At 42.2% G+C, this 13,003-nt stretch overlaps 1 pseudogene; it reads right to left on the bottom strand.

The window, feature by feature from the left end:
• Window positions 1-2,861: 2,861 nt before the first annotated feature.
• LOC118577433 lies at window positions 2,862-4,059 on the bottom strand (annotated as a pseudogene).
• Window positions 4,060-13,003: the final 8,944 nt, after the last annotated feature.

Genomic DNA, 13,003 nt, shown 5'->3' with positions numbered 1-13,003 from the left:
CCTTTGCGCCCCATTGGGAGCGGTCAATGATGGGGCCGGGAGTGACATGCCGCTTCAATACTGGCCCTTTTCTCCTCTGACTTGTATAACTGGAAAAATAATAACCCTCCATTTCTGAGGACCCCTCTAGATTAACAGGTCTCTTAGATTCCATCATGTATTCCCACAACCTACTTGGACGATTGCCAGCAGCTCCTGGGGATCCTCTTCACTATGGAAGAGAGAGAGCGCATTCTCCTGGAAGCCAGGAAACTAGTCCCCAGGCCAGATGGGCGACTGACTCATCTCCCCACCCTGATTGATGAGCGCTTCCCACTGAGACGACCAACCTGGGACCCAAATACCCCGAAAGGTAGGGAGCATCTGTCCCTCTATTGCCAGACTCTAATGGCAGGTCTCAGTGCGGCAGCCAGAGGCCCACTAATTTGGCTATGGTAGGTGAGGTTCTCCAAGGGCCTGATGAAACCCCCTCTGCCTTCCTTGAAGGCTCATGGAAGCATACAGGAGGTATATGCCTTTCGATCCACAGTCTGAAGAACAGAATGGGCGGGTAGTGATGGCCTTTATAGGACAGTCAGCTGCAGACATAAGACGCAAGTTACAGAGATTGGGTGGTTTGCAGGGACTGAGTTTGAGAGATTTAGTCAAGGAAGCAGAAAGGTTTATTATAAAAGAGAAACTGCAGAGGAAAAGAAGCTAGGTTAAAAAAAGAGAAAAAAAAAGAAAAGACAAAGAGAGAAGCGGCAAAATCGGAATCTATCATGGATCCTGGCAGTGGCAGTGAAAGACAACTCAGGGCCTCGAGGCAAAGGAGGTCGCCCGCCTTTAAAGCTTAACCAATGTGCATAATGCAAGGAAGAGGGTCATTGGGCCCGAGAGTGCCCCAAAAAACGAGAGGACGAGGCCGGTCAGTCTTGGCCCTTGAGGACTGAGGAAGTCAGGGTTCGGAACCCTCCCCGAGCTCCGGGTAACCTTTGAAGTGGAGGGGACCCCAGTCGACTTTGAAGTAGATACGGGGGCAGTCTTTTCAGCAATACAACAACCACTCGGGCCATTATCCCTCAAGTCTCTAGTCCAAGGGGCCAACGGGAGTAGAGAGAGACTCTGGACCACTCAGAGGACAGTCAACTTGGGGAAAGGTACTGTGCAACATTCTTTTCTGGTCCTCCCTGACTGTCCCGCGCCTCTCCTGGGGAGGATCTCCTGACAAAATTAGGAGCCCAAAAAACTTTCACCACCCAAGGACCTGAATTAAAGTTTGCCCATCCCATGGTCGGGGACCTCCGCCTCCTCACTCTAGAACTCCCAGCAGCAGAGGAATATCGACTGTATGGGACGACCATCCCCGTGGCCCAACTGACCATGGTCCCCACAGGACTGGGAAATGAAGAATGGATCCGCAGGTTCCCAGAGGCTTGGGCAGAGACGGGGGACCTGGACTGGCAGTAGAACAGCACCCCGTGGTGGTCACCTTAAAACCCACAGCAGTTCCAGCTCGGTAAGACAATACCCCTCAGCCGAGAGGCCAGAGAGGGCATTAAACCCACATAGAATGATTCCTAGAACTTGGCATATTAAGACCATGCCAATTGGATTGGAATACTCCGCGCCTGCCGGTAAGGAAGCCGGGAACTAATGATTATAGACCCGTCCAAGACCTACGGGAAGTAACACTCGAGTAATGGACATACACCCCACAGTGCCCAACCCCTACAACCTTCTAAGTACGCTGCCCCCAGAACAAAATTGGTACACAGTTTTAGACCTGAAGGATGCTTTCTTCTGCCTGCCTCTTCACCCGGACTCTCAGAAACTTTCTGCCTTTGAATGGTCAGACCCCGAGAAGGGAAGGACAGGGCAGTAACTTGGACCAGGCTTCCACAGGGATTCAAAAACTCTCCAACCATCTTCGATGAGGCCTTGCATCGGGACCTCCGACTACTGCCCGAAAGCAAGTAGGCCATCCTCTAGCCACTGGGTCGAGTCGCTTGGATAAGTAGGCGACGGGCCTTTTCCAGGGTCCGAGAGCTTGCACTAGTACACCAACCGCCACCCCCTTTTTCTTGTGGAGGTACAGGGTGAAGGGCTTACTCACATCAGGAAGGGCAAGGGCAGGTGCCGACAGGAGTGTCTTCTTCAGCGTCTCGGAGGTCCCGATGCAAGGCCTCATCGAAGATGGTTGGAGAGTTTTTGAATCCCTGTGGAAGCCTGGTCCAAGTTAACTGCCCTGTCCTTCCCTTCTCGGGGTCTGACCATTCAAAGGCAGAAAGTTTCTGAGAGTCCGGGTGAAGAGGCAGGCAGAAGAAAGCATCCTTCAGGTCTAAAACTGTGTACCAATTTTGTTCTGGGGGCAGCGTACTTAGAAGGTTGTAGGGGTTGGGCACTGTGGGGTGTATGTCCATTACTCAAGTGTTTACTTCCCGTAGGTCTTGGACGGGTCTATAATCATTAGTTCCCGGCTTCCTTACCGGCAGGCGCGGAGTATTCCAATCCAATTGGCATGGTCTTAATATGCCAAGTTCTAGGAATCATTCTATGTGGGGTTTAATGCCCTCTCTGGCCTCTCGGCTGAGGGGGTATTGTCTTACCCGAGCTGGAACTGCTGTGGGTTTTAAGGTGACCACCACAGGTGGCTGTTCTACTGCCAGTCCAGGTCCCCCCGTCTCTGCCCAAGCCTCTGGGAACCTGCGGATCCATTCTTCATTTCCCAGTCCTGTGGGGACCATGGTCAGTTGGGCCACGGGGATGGTCATCCCATACAGTCGATATTCCTCTGCTGCTGGGAGTTCTAGAGTGAGGAGGCGGAGGTCCCCGACCATGGGATGGGCAAACTTTAATTCAGGTCCTTGGGTGGTGAAAGTTATTTGGGCTCCTAATTTTGTCAGGAGATCCTCCCCAGGAGAGGCGCGGGACAGTCAGGGAGGACCAGAAAAGAATGTTGCACAGTACCTTTCCCCAAGTTGACTGTCCTCTGAGTGGTCCAGAGTCTCTCTCTACTCCCGTTGGCCCCTTGGACTAGAGACTTGAGAGAAGATAATGGCCCGAGTGGTTGTTGTATTGCTGAAAAGACTGCCCCCGTATCTACTTCAAAGTCGACTGGGGTCCCCTCCACTTCAAAGGTTACCCGGAGCTCGGGGAGGGGTTCCGAACCCTGACTTCCTCAGTCCTCAAGGGCCAAGACTGACCGGCCTCGTCCTCTCTGTTTTTTGGGGCACTCTCGGGCCCAATGACCCTCTTCCTTGCATTATGCACATTGGTTAAGCTTTAAAGGCGGGCGACCTCCTTTGCCTCGAGGCCCTGAGTTGTCTTTCACTGCCACTGCCAGGATCCATGATAGATTCCGATTTTGCCGCTTCTCTCTTTGTCTTTTCTTTTTTTTTCTCTTTTTTTTAACCTAGCTTCTTTTTCCTCTGCAGTTTCTCTTTTATAATAAACCTTTTCTGCTTCCTTGACTAAATCTCTCAAACTCAGTCCCTGCAAACCACCCAATCTCTGTAACTTGCGTCTTATGTCTGCAGCTGACTGTCCTATAAAGGCCATCACTACCGCCCCCTTCTGTTCTTCAGACTGTGGATCGAAAGGCATATACCTCCTGTATGCTTCCATGAGCCTTTCAAGGAAGGCAGAGGGGGTTTCGTCAGGCCCTTGGAGAACCTCACCTACCATAGCCAAATTAGTGGGCCTTCTGGCTGCCGCACTGAGACCTGCCATTAGAGTCTGGCAATAGAGGGACAGATGCTCCCTACCTTTCGGGGTATTTGGGTCCCAGGTTGGTCGTCTCAGTGGGAAGCGCTCATCAATCAGGGTGGGGAGATGAGTCAGTCGCCCATCTGGCCTGGGGACTAGTTTCCTGGCTTCCAGGAGAATGCACTCTCTCTCTTCCATAGTGAAGAGGATCCCCAGGAGCTGCTGGCAATCGTCCCAAGTAGGTTGGTGGGAATACATGATGGAATCTAAGAGACCTGTTAATCTAGAGGGGTCCTCAGAAAATGGAGGGTTATTATTTTTCCAGTTATACAAGTCAGAGGAGGAAAAGGGCCAGTATTGGAAAGCGGGCATGTCACTCCCGGCCCCATCATTGACCGCTCTCCCAATGGGGCGCAAAGGCAGTGTGATAGCCGGGGGTGTCTCATCCAGGGGCCTTGTTCTCCTCTGGCGAGTTCCCTGTGCTGGACCCGACGGGGAGACCAAGACAGACTCGGGCCCAGTCTCTGCCAGTGGTCGTGGTTTGGGCCGATAAGGAGGCGGCCGCAGCGGTGGCGGGAAGTCTAAGGCAAATGAAATGAGGTCATTCTGAGATTCAGGTAAAGGGGGTTGAGGAGGGGATGGAGTCGGTAATGGAGTCGATTGGGAAGGTTTGGTTGCGAGAATCGGAGCAGAAGTTAGTGAAGGCGCTATAGGAGCAGTCAGGAAGGGTCGTACCCACTTAGGAGGGTCAGTCACCAGATCCTGTCATACCCAAATGTAAGCCTGCTGGTCTGGGTGTCTGTGCGAACCTGGAATGAAAATCTTTTGTTTGACTGCCCTGATTATATTAAGATCAAAAGTACCATCTACTGGCCACCCAACTCCGAAGGTGGGCCATTCAGACGAACAGAAAGTCTGCCACTTTCCCTTCCTCACCCGAACCGACAGGTTCAACATGCGGTCCGTCACTGCCGACCAATGAGAGAGGGTCAGGGACAAAGGGGTGGAGGCAGACTTGGCGGCCAACTGTCCCATTCCAAACAAGTAGAAACAGACACAGAAGGACACAAAAATCAAGACACAACACACAAAAAAGACAAGCCGGCAAAATGGTAGGGAAAATGAAGCCAAAAGATTGTCTATTGGCCCGGGCAGTCTGAAAAATCTCCTAGACAAAAGGGAACCAGACGGGGCCCCTCTCCCAGGGTCCCCACACTCCAGAGCATCCTCCAGAGCTGCAGCCTGTGGGTTCAGGACACGTCTGTTCCCCACCATCCAAGGGTCCTTACAGGCCGCTTGAACAGCTGCTTCCCCGCCGACTTACTACCGTCCTTACCAATCTCAGTGGGACCTCCAAAATGTTAGGGTCGGCGTTCAAAACAGAGAGCTTCACTCTGATATCGAGTCACAAATGAAGCTTTATTTTAACACGAGCTTGTGGGACACCAGCGTGAGGAGTAGCTGGTGACCCCGAGTTTGAGGCTCACAGGCCTTTTATGAGGCAGTTCTACCAGGGCAAGGGAGTGGGGTCACCCAGAGTGCAGACACCTGGATGCCAGATGTCTCCGTGGTCTTTCTCAGAGTCTGGGTAGGTAAATGGATACCAAGCTTATCAAGCAAGGGGTTATTTGGCAAGCATTCTTCTCAAGCAATTTATCTTGCAAACGCAACCACAGGGGTCATCCTGCAAGCATCCTGTTAGCACAGCATGATGGGCTAACTTTTCTGGTATGGAGCATGGGGGCAGAGTGCAGTATTTTCCACTGAATCTGCAATTAGCAGAGCTAGTGGGGGGGGGCTTTGTTTCCCTTACAATGGCCCTTTCATAGTCAAGTTGGCATAAAAGCAGCCAGCACACATGGGTCTGAGGTGTTGGGGTTCTTGACATGGTCATACACATTTTAACAGACCACATTCACTTAGGACTTTGTTCAATTCCCATACTTTGCCCCAGCAGCACCAGAGGATCGTGTTCAGAGAGGAGAGGACAGTATGAGGAACTGTTACATTTTGACATGCTTGATATAAAAATACTTGATTATGTTGGAGTTTGTTTACATCATCAACAAAATTTTTATTTATATTGTCAATGAGAGCATAGGAAAAGATAATGAAAAATTCTTTTTGATAGGTAATGTTGTTTTACTTATAAAGTATTTAATTAAAAAAAAAAAACTATGTATTTAGCCAGGCAGTGATAGTGCACACCTTTAATCCCAGCACTTGGGAGGCAGAGGCAGGTAGACCTCTGTGAGTTCAAGGCTAGCCTGGTATACAGAAGTGGGTTTCAGGACAGCTAGGGCTAGCTACACAGAAAACCCTGCCCTGAAAAACCAAAAACTAAACCAAACCAAAATTTAAAAAGTACATATTATTGCAAATTAAGTTTATTTTTAGAAATCAAATGGTGTCAATGAAGAATGAGATCAAGAATTTTTCAAAAGTCTCAATTGGGGATTACATGGTTCCATTTTATACATAGTTACATATGTAACATCACATATTAAAAATTATATTGATTACTATAGATGTTATCAGTGGTAGAATATTTGCATAGCACTCATAACACCTTAGGGTTCAATTCTCAGTCCTCCACCACAAAGAAAAGCAAAATAAAAAGTAAAGCAAAACAATCAAATAAAGGCTACAATAGCATTCTTTACAGTGTTGTTGCTTTATTTTCCTACAATTTATTTTACCTGACTATTAATAACATCTTGTTTCCGTATATATTTATTATGTTATTGCAAATAGTACTGCATTGAATATGTGCAAAAAAAAAATGGGTAGAACAGATTCTCAAAGTAGAATTGCTTTGTCAAAAGTATATCTTTGTATATCTTTGTATATCTTTGTGATAGATGCTTTCAAATTACTAGCAAACTTTAGCACCAATTTACCATCTCACAGTTTACAAAGCCATTTGTTCTCACATCATCTCCATCAGTTTTTAAATTGTCAGCCAGAGTTGAAAATGTTTTTAACGTGCTTGTTTCTTTTATTATGGGTAAGAAAATAAGAGGGAGATGATGACAAATATAGACTGCTCTTACTAAATGATTCAGCCAATGGTAACTTTAGGAGATAACATGAAAATTCACTAGGAACTTAGCTCTTAATTATTCCAAGATAAATGAGAAAATGAGAGAAGAGGGAAAAACTGTCACCATAAGTATTGTGATGCAAGCCCATATCCGTTGTTAAATTGGGCATTGACATCCGACGTGGTATCCACATGCTTGAGGGGCACACTGATGCACAAAGGTCCTGACATGAAGAACCGGGGGACTAGAAGAGTCTTAAATGAAATCAGTCAGATATGACATGGAGGTGCATAATTAGCAGTACGATTTGGGGGATTAATCAGGCCCTGCTTAAGCTTTTTGTATCTGTTTGTTTTCTTATGTACAGACAGAAAGCGGTGAGGACAACATCTTGAAAGAATGTGGATCAAAGGGTGCCTGGTGTTAATAAGCTTGCTATTATTGAGGATTTCTAAAATGAAAACCTCCTGGTTCTGATCCTCCAGCAGGTGGTGACATCCAACACTCAAAACTTACTGACTCTGAAAGTTGGATAGGATGTCCCCTCAAGATTCAGTTTAGAAACATTCTTTTCCATAGTAGTAAAAATTTATGTTATAGAATAATACACATTCATAAATTTATTACATTGCATTTTATTCACTCCCTTTGAATATCAATTGTTAATTTCTTCTTTTGCTATCTTTAAAGAGAAATTGAAATTCCAATCCAGTTAAGAGCCTCAGGAGATGTGACTTCTAATCTGTCATAGTTCCCTTAACTCTGTTTTATAAGCACTTAGATTTTAGGTAAGTGACTTGTGGTAGAGATGATAGATTCAATTTGTTGATCTTACCTATTTTTTTTTTTTTTTCTAGTCTGGGAACCAAACCTTGGGCCTTAAATGTGCTAAGCAAGTGTTCTGCTACTGCCAACCTCATCTTATTGAAACTTAAAAGAACAAAACAAAATTGTGGCTTAAAAGGAGAATTAAGGGAAAGCCAACATGTTAGAAAGTCAGCTTTACTGAATGTCTTGTTATGTAATAGAAAATGAAAGAGTGTACACAAAAAAACAGAGACATTCACTTTAAAAAATTGTAAACTTTTAAAATTCTCTTAAAAACCAATTATATACATCAATAGCAAGTACTTAGATAGTGTGACAGACAACTAAATTTGCTGTGTATAACTTAGTGAAAAAGGTTTAATATTAATGAATTTAATTTATTTTGAGAAATTAAAATATAATAAAAATACAAAAGGAAAAATAAAGGAAGACACTCATAATTATAGGGGTTAAATACAGTAAAAATGAAAATAATAATATTTAAGTTAAGTATAGATTAAATGTGCATACTCAATAAGAACTGCTAAGATCATTTATTTTACACAACTTACAAATGGATACTGGAAATTTGAAAAAGTCAGCCAGCAAGCAAAAAAAGCTTTTATAGAACTTCCAAAGTACTTTATAAAACTTTTCTTCAAGTTAGGTGGCAACTGGTGAGCAATGTTAAAGGTGATCATGGAAATAAAAACAAATGGATTATTATTGTAATGATGCTTCACATCCATGTGTATAGTGTCTAGTGATATTTATGTCACATAAAACATTAATGGTAACATAAAACACTCTATAGCAATTAGCCCTCCATGGGGAATTCCACAACCAAATGTTCATTGTTTTTCTGCAATTAACATTAAAGGCCCCAAGTCAAGTTACATAGTGCTACTTAGAAAAAAAATTCTTCAAAATTATGCTTTATTTTAATGCTTTTTGGTTAGACATGAGAAGTCACTTACAGATAGGACTGTGTATCATTTCCTCGGCAAGATATGGGATCTGTCTGTGAAAGTTTTAAATAGGGCAGGCAGTAATCTGAGTTGATTTAGGAGGTATTACATAAAGTAGAGGCGGGGAATGAGCTCAGAGAACTTTCACATTCTCATCCCCCTTCCACAGAAGGAAGGTATGAATCCATTCTATCAAAACATTCACTCTTTAAATAATGAAACCTAAGAGGCTTGAATAGAGTGGCATCAAAAGTTGTAATCCCATCTCAGAAGTGGGATAGATTAGATAATGAGGGATATTTATGTAATTATGACTGACAAGCAAAACTAGAAGGTGAAAGGGGCCCAAGAAAATTGGTCTGCTTTAGCCAAGAGTAAAGTGATTTGTGGGCAAAAGCATTCCTTCTGTATCATGTTTTACAGCATGCTTTGGTGTGGCCATGTCTCTAGTCCTATGAGCTGCCTTAGAGACTTTCATCAGCCTTTTCTCACCCAGTCTTCCTAGCTTACATGTAAAACTTCCTGGATTTTCCTTTCTATTTAGCAAAATTAAGCTTCACCAGTTGAAATTAATGTATGAATGTTATTTAATTACTGTTTACTTTCTTAAACTTTCCACCATTTGTGTCTATTGTGTGTGTGTGTGTGTGTGTGTGTGTGTGTGTGTGTGTGTTCCTATATTCATGTGTGTGTGCATGCCTGTGTATGTGTATGTGCATGTTGTGGATCTGGAGATTGAAATTTGGGCCTTGTGTGTGCTAGGCACATACCCTACTATCATATTAATACTCCTGTCCTCCCCACCATATATTCATCTTAAAGAATGTTGATGTGTTAACAGTTTTTACAACCTAGGTTAGTATGTTGCATGAAATACTATCTTGGGCTTCTTACCATGTTTGTTCTAGGTTTCCAATTTTTTGCCCTAATGAGCTACTTAGTACTTTTATATGTATTATTTGGGAAATATGGAAATGGAAATATCCAGTGGAAAAAAGATAAATATTGCCAATGGTCATTATACATGATACAATTTCCTAAAACTCAGTGAGCTCTGCACAGGTGTGCAGCATTGCCTAAAAAAGAAAACTATAATTGAATTTTGTTGGAATTTAAACTTTTCCTCTATGAATAGTATTGTTAGGAAATAACTCAAACAAAATTTAGAAAATAATCTTTACAAAACACATAACTGGTAATGGGATGACCTAAATTATACAAGAACTCATGAAGCCAGGAAGCATCAGAACACAATGAAATGGCCAGGAACAAAGGAATCCTCCAAAGGTATGCTCTGTGACCCACTTCTTCCAAATGGACACCATGTCCTAGTTTTCTACACTTCCCAATAACATCATCCATTGATCTACTGATCTGATGATCTATTTATTAGGTCACAAATCTTACAGTCCAACCCCCAAAGCCCAAGTTCTGAACATGGCATTAAGAGCCAAGCCTCCAATATATGGACTTTTGTGGAGGATACCTTATTTCAAGTCATAGTAAGTAGCTTTATTCATAAGTGTCCAAATGTTGGGAAAAAAGCAAGTGTCCTTAAGTAGATAATAGATGAATTATTATAATACATTTGGTAATATTTAGAAATATAGAGAAATTAGAGGCAAAGTCGTGAACAAAGATGAAGCAATCTCCATTCATATTTCTAAATGGAAAGGTCAATCTGGAAAATTCCACATTATCAATGATTCTAACTATATGTCTTTCTGGAAAAAATGAAAGTGTGCAGATAATAAAAAATAATAAGTGGTTGCCAGGAAGTGGAGGTAGGGAGAGATGAACAGGCATAGCAAAAATACTTTTTAAGCAGCAAAAGCTTTCATTCAATACTTAGTAAGTGATGCAAGTGATCTAACCCACAACAATTAGACAAGAAATAGCACTTTATATCATTCCAACTTAAAAACCACACAGAAAGTTTCAATGTTGGTGCGATGAAAAAGTTGTATTTACTCATTGCTGTTCATCTTGAGAAGTCATGATTGGTGGTCAGGTTTCTCCAGTCCTGCCCTGCTCCGTGGTCCCACAGCTGCTTATAAAATAATCCCTCAGAGGCTTAATATTATTTGCAAACTATAGTCTATGGCAGGCTTCTTGCTAGCTAACTTTTTTATCTTAAATTAACTCATTTCTATTTATCTATGTTTTGTCATGTGTTCTGTAGCTTACTGGTCTGTTGGCATGTTGTTCCTTGGGTGGCAGCCTGGCGTCTCTCCTGCCTCTTACTTTCTTCTTCTTGTCTCTCTCTTGGCTTTCCTGCCTTGCTATAACCTGACTTGCCACAGGCCAGAGAAGCTTCTTTATTAACTAATAATAGCAACATATATTCACAGTGTACAGAAAGATATCCCCCAGCACTTCCCTTTTTCTATCTAATCAGAAAGGAAAGTTTTAATGTAAACATAGTATAATTACATATAATAGAATAGTTATCAAGCAAGAATTACAGTTATATTATCTAGTCTATTGTATTTGACAAAATTAAAGAAAATATTTTATCATCAATCCTATATTTGAGTCTAAAGTTTTATATCAAATTTGTCTTTTATCATAACCAAGGAGAATTATAACTATTTGGTCTTCAACTACATCAAAGACCCCAGAAAGATATAATATTACCTAAGTAAACAGGAAATGCATTGTAATCAACTTCCAAAAAATCTAGAATGGCAGAGACAACTGGCTGCCTGGATAGTTACCCAAAGTTCCTCTGCAACATTTGGGCATCCATCTTCAGCCTATAGGTCTTGATGTTTTTAGTTGCTTCTCCCTGTTTCCTGTAGAATGTGTGGCAGTTTCTTCTCCAAAGCAGGAACCTGAAAGACCATCTTGCCTTTCAAAGTTCAATGGTCACTTTCCTATGGGTCCTGCATGCCCAGTTGACACAATATTTCAAATAATTTTCTCAGGTCCTGCTCACAATCCCCACCCCTGCAGTCCAGACAAATCTCTCTCAGCTTCAGCTGATAATTCTCTTAGACTATTGAAGTCCTTGTCACTCTCTAAGGTTTTGAAAAAATTACTCAGTTCATTATTTTTTACCCCAACAGCAGTCCACAGATAAGAAATGTCTCTGAATGATCTTTGAAAGTGATTAAAAGTCCATAATTGATCTCTCCAAATTTGCACATATTGGGGTTTAATTTTTTGTAGACCTATTTTATATCCTAAATAATTAATAGAATCTCCTCTTTGTATATTTTCAGGAGCAATTTGTAATCCCCAATAAGGCAACATTTTCTTTACTTCTTTGAACATTCTTTCTAAGGTATCTGCATTTGAATCAGCTAGTAAAATATCCATGTAAAACAGATTTAGGAAATTGTTTATGTATTGCTTCCAATGGCTTCCAATTGGCACAGGGTTGTGCTGTGGGATGTTGTTCTGTATGCTGTGAATATGTGTTGTTCTGATTCATTGATAAATGAAACGCTGATTGGCTAGTAACCAGGCAGGAAATAGAGGCAGGGCAAGCAGACAAGGAGAATTCTGGGAAAAGGAAGGGCTGAGTCAGAAGTCACCAACCAGACACAGAGGAAGCACGATGTCAAGGCAGAAATGAGAAAAAGGTACCAAGCCAAGTGGCTAAACATAGATAAGAATTATGAGTTAATTTAAGTGTAAGAGCTAGTCAGTAATAAGCCTGAACTAATGGCCAAGCAGTTATAATTAATATAAGCTTCTGAGAGATTATTTTACAAGTGTGTCATGGGACTTTGAGGGCCTGGAGGGACCAAAGAAACCCTCTGACTACAGAGTTGGGCTATTTAACATTCCCTGTGGGAGAACCCTCCATTGATATCTCTTAACCAGCTGAAAATTATTATAAGTAGGCACCATGAGGCAAATTTTTCTGTATTTTTCTTGTAAGGGTATTGAGAAGAAACAGTATTTTAAATTGATAACTATTAGAGGTCATCCTTTAGGTAATAGAATAGGCAAAGGAATTCCAGATTGTAGAGAGCCCATTGGCTGAATTACCTTGTTAATTGCTCTTAGGTCTGTTACCATTCTCCATTACCAGATTTATTTTTAATAACAAATACAGGAGAATTCCAAGGGCTGGTTGATTCTTCAAAATACTGAACATTTAAATGCTCTTGTACCAGCTCTTCTAAAGCCCACAGATTCTCTGTTGTTAAAGGCCATTGCTGCACCCATATGGCTTGTCTGTTAACCATTTTAAAGGTAGAGCTGTTGGTGTCTTTGAAAGATGAGCAGATGTTGTGCCCTGTCCTTGTACAATATGAATAATTAGTGCCTGTTCTTTATAATACCTTCTAATATTTTTCTCAGAAATGCATGTTAGTTTATAGTTTGTTTCTGAGGTTGGAGGAATTTGTTATTCTGGGTATTCCATTGTTGTAATATATCATGGCCCCATAAATTCATAGCTATATTAGCCCCATATGGTCACATATTAATTTTCCTCTCTGTTCTTCTGGCCCTATATATTCAACCCATCTTGCACTCTGTTTC

The sequence above is a fragment of the Onychomys torridus genome, chromosome 2 (assembly GCF_903995425.1).
Source record: "Onychomys torridus chromosome 2, mOncTor1.1, whole genome shotgun sequence".
NCBI lineage: Eukaryota > Metazoa > Chordata > Mammalia > Rodentia > Cricetidae > Onychomys > Onychomys torridus.
The sequence above is the reverse complement of the archived record's forward strand: the minus strand, read 5'-3'. Positions and strand labels throughout refer to the sequence as shown.